This window comes from Diuraphis noxia, unplaced genomic scaffold, assembly GCF_037042655.1.
Source record: "Diuraphis noxia isolate RWA-SAM2 unplaced genomic scaffold, SU_Dnox_SAM2 contig0001, whole genome shotgun sequence".
NCBI lineage: Eukaryota > Metazoa > Arthropoda > Insecta > Hemiptera > Aphididae > Diuraphis > Diuraphis noxia.
The window spans coordinates 92,816,553-92,821,130 of record NW_028301711.1 but is presented as its reverse complement, the minus strand read 5'-3'; positions in this window follow the sequence as shown (position 1 = coordinate 92,821,130).

The following is a 4,578-nucleotide window of genomic DNA, read 5'->3' as shown; positions in this document are numbered from 1 at the left end:
ATTTTTCTTGTCTGATAAATACCTATATAATTAAACATTTACATTTTTAGTGTGTCCAATTGTTTGACTTCAACATTTTATTATATCAATAAAGAAATAATTTTAAAATTATTTATTAAAAATTATTTTTTGTATAATTCACCAACACTTAATTTTTATTTTTATTTATTGTTTTTGGTTAGTATTACTATGATTTAGAGTCAAGTGAATAAATCAATAATCTGCCAAAGTAATGCGAGTATCCACTCACCACTGGTCGGTTTAAATCGAAATCGAGTTTTTTCGTTATTGATAAACTGTAAGGTACCGACCTTTTTATAGGCTTACTCAGCACCCACTGTGTAAGGGGAATACTTACATGGTGACACGTGAGTTGAATCGTCTCGTTTCATTGAAGGAACATCGATGGTAGGTATCTACATACATGTTTTGTTGATAACAATGTAAATGCAATAAATATAACGTAGCACATAATACTGTTGAGTCTCAAAATATCGCATTCCAAGACAGATAAAAATTAATTCAACTTATGTATTTTTCGAGTTACATAACTCGATTTTTTTTTTAAAATATGAACTAATTCGGGACTCGAATTTCGAGTTCGATATTATTATCTCGTACATATAATACATATATTTATCAACTATAATTACAATTAAAAACACATTTTCTATATAATATATTAATATGTATTAAATAATTAATAGTGGCTTAATTTCATTTGTGCAAGTCATCTTTAGCAGTAAATAATTTTATATGTTATTAATAAATTATTAATAATATTTGTATGGTTTTGCATTGTAGGTGGCACACTCTAACTGAGAATGTTCGGAAGTTGCAATATAACTAGGTTGTAGGTAGATGGCGTACTGTAATATCGAAACTTCATTTTTTACCACACAAACTATTTCGTTTAAAAAATATATATATTTTATTTTTATTTTTTTATTTATCTTAGCCCGGCGACTAAGGTCATTAGCTGTTGTAGTGGTTATGAACTGTGGTAGGGGTAAGGTTTTGGTACGGTAGGTTGTTTTTAGTGTTTTTACGATTGTTACGGTAGGTAGCATTCGTAGCAAACACGTGTTGTATGTGTGGCAAGGTTTTTAACTGCTATGAACTCGGCAGTGTTAGGAACAGATAACAAAAAAATCATAAAGATAAAGATAAAGATAAAGATAAAGATAACAACACTAAATTTTATCTAAGATACAGATAAAAGATAAACAAATTTAATTCATCTAACAAAAAGATAAAAGATAAAAATATTTTATCCACATACGAGTAAATAACAGATAATTATAGAAATTAAAATTAAAACAACTAATTTAAAAAAACATATATAATGTCATGTAAGTACATGCCTATATAATATGTTTATTTTCGACTTAACTTATTATATCATGAATCATGATGTGTATCACCAAACATTAACTTCAACACATATAATTATATAAGGAACCAATAAGATCCTAGGGACTCTAGGGAGTAACAAAGTATAAATAAAAATTTGGGAAGTCACCCTGCTGAAGAAGTTGTCGAGTGGACCAAAAACAAAATTCACATACTTAATAATATTTTTGGTACAGATCTATCTAATTTTCACTAAAAAATTTATCTTTTAAATTTATCTAGAAAGTCAAATATTTATCTAAAATAAATACTTAGATAACTTATATTTATTTATCTAGATAAGATAAAAGATAAAATAATTATTATCTGGATAATTTATCTAGATAAATTTATCTAGATAAGTCCTAACACTGGAACTCGGGTGGTCAACTGGTCACCCATCCGGGAGCTAGTAGCTGTGGCCGTTACTTACTCTCAGTTGGCATTGATAGCAGCCAACGCGCCACGCCAAATCACAAAAAAAAAAAATATATATTATATTGCACTGCATCACAATATTTGAAAATTTTGTAAATGTATGCAATTATTGCTAATTAACGATAAAAAATAATTAGAACGTAATGTCAATTATTAAGAGGCTTAAAAGTATATTGCTATTTTACAAAAATTCTATATTATTAATTCTATAGGCTAATATTTACTAATTATTAGCTTACACATTTTAGATAGTGCATAATAGTATAATAATAGATAATAAATGTATTGAAAAATAACATAATACACCAACATATGTATACATAGGTTAGGTTAGGTTAGTACATTATAAAATTAGATTTTTCAAACCATCTAAATAATACTTATTATAATATAATAGGTAATACTAGCCTTAGCTTACCTAATAAAATACCAGTAAATTATAAAAACATGCACGGTTAGATGCTTAATTTTTTATTCTGAGTAGAACATTTACTACAAAAACCATATATCAGTGCAATCATGAATCAATACATTCGTTGCTCCACTTAGATTTTAAAATGAAATATTTGATTAATCGTTTTTAGCTTTCCAATTTTTCGGGCAATTATTAGTGTTTTTTTGTTACCCGAATTTCAAACTGATTCGATATTAATGCATCATATAGAATCTATATCTATATTATAGATTGTTTAGATTGTTACGTAGTACCTATACTAGTATTATACTAATTACAGTAAGCTCTCGTTAAAAAAAAAGGCACAGAGATAAAAATTAAAGATATTGAATTTTATTACAATTGAAATTATTTAAAAGGGATTTTATTGAGTTAAATATAATTAATAATTTGTGACATTGGCGTCCATCATTGTACCGTAATATATTTCATACATTAGTTTAATATTTTAATAATTTGTTTTATTGTTTTTTCTATTTTAAAAACCGACATGTGATGGACATTTTTCTTCCTACTTATTTATCGGCTTAATAATACAATGTTGAATGTATTATAATTATGTACCACTTGAGTATTTTAGTTAGTACATAGTAATATTATATAGAATGATTCAGTATGCAAACCCCAATAATTCCCATTATTAATAATCAATTAAATCTAATTTTAGTTTTTGAAATTTTTAAGCAACTATTCTTAGGTTAATCATGTTTTGCCTATTTATCCAATTTTATCAGAAATTGAACTGAAAATACTTATATATATATATGTATATATAAAAAAAAAAGTTAATCTTATGTCTGGAGCTTTTTTATTTTTAATATTATGTAGAAAACGATAAAACATATGTTTTTGGTTAAAAATGCCAGTTTCGGCAATAATTCATTTTTTAATTACTATATTATTATATATTACATACTTTAATTCACTATAATGTAAGAGATTTTAGATTCTGAACGAAGTGATGAATGTATTGATTTTACAATGATGTGTGTTTTTTTTTTTTTTTTTTTTTTTTTTGTGTCTGTGTACAGCATAACTAGTCGAAATAATGCTTCGATTTCAAACTTTGGGGGTGGTTTCCGATGTAAAACTGAAGATCCTTGGTGCATTATAGAGGTCAAAAGCAAACATTTTCCAACAGTTTTCAAAAAAATCGAGAAAAACAAAAAAAAAAATGACAGAAAAACGGGAATTTTTACGCAAAATCAGTTTTCGACCAAATCGATTTTTTTATATGGTTGTAATTCAAAAAATAATCACTTTAAATACTTGAAATTTTCACCAAATGTTTATGTTAGTGTTCTCTATATATAGTTTAATTTTCAAAAATTTTTGACTTTTTTTGAGTTATTTATAGACCACTGAAATTTACACTTTTTTTGAGAATTTTTTTTTGAAGTGTCGGTAAAAAATGTTGGACGACCAAAAAAACTTGAAAATTTAATACAAGGTTCCTTATGAGTTTTTCTTATTGTAGCTAAAAAAAATTAAAAATCGTATGTCACAATTTTTTTTAATAAGCTTTTATAGTTCAAAATTTTACGAAATCTGTCGAAAACGCGAAAATTTGCGAGTAATTTTGAAGTTGAAAAATCATAAAATTTTTTGCGTTTATAACTAAGGATTAAAAATACAACACTAAGTTCTCCATAAGTTTTCCTTCAAGTAGCTATAGAGAAAACTCGAAGTATCATTATAGAAAAAATTTTAAGTGCGTTTGAATTTTAAATTTTTACGAAATAGCGTAACGATAACGATTTATCCTGAAACGATTTTAAATATTTGTTATTATTCAAAAAGTATAAGTCCTAGATACTTGAAAATTTTACCAGTTATTAAGATTGGCATTTTCTTTACATGATTAAATTTTCAAAATATTTTGACTTTTTTTGAGATATTTATAGACGACTGAAATTTTCAATTTGTCTGAAAATTTTTTTTTGAAGTGTCGATAAAATTTTTTTGGCCCTATCAAAATACTTGAAAATTTAATACAAAGTTCCTCATAAGTTATTCTTAAAGTGATTAAAAAATTATAAGAATACATAGGCACAATTTTTTTTTATAAGCGTTTATAGTTCAAATTTTTACGAAATCTGTCGAAAATGTGAAAATTTGCAAGTAATTTTGTAGCTGAAAAATCATAAAATTTTTTGTGTTTATAACTAAAGATTAAGAACACATCACTAAGTTTTCCATAAGTTTTACTTCAAGTAGCTATAGAGAAAACTCGAAGCGTCATTATAGGAAAAATTTTAATTGCGTTTGAATTTTAAATTTTTACGAAATCAGGT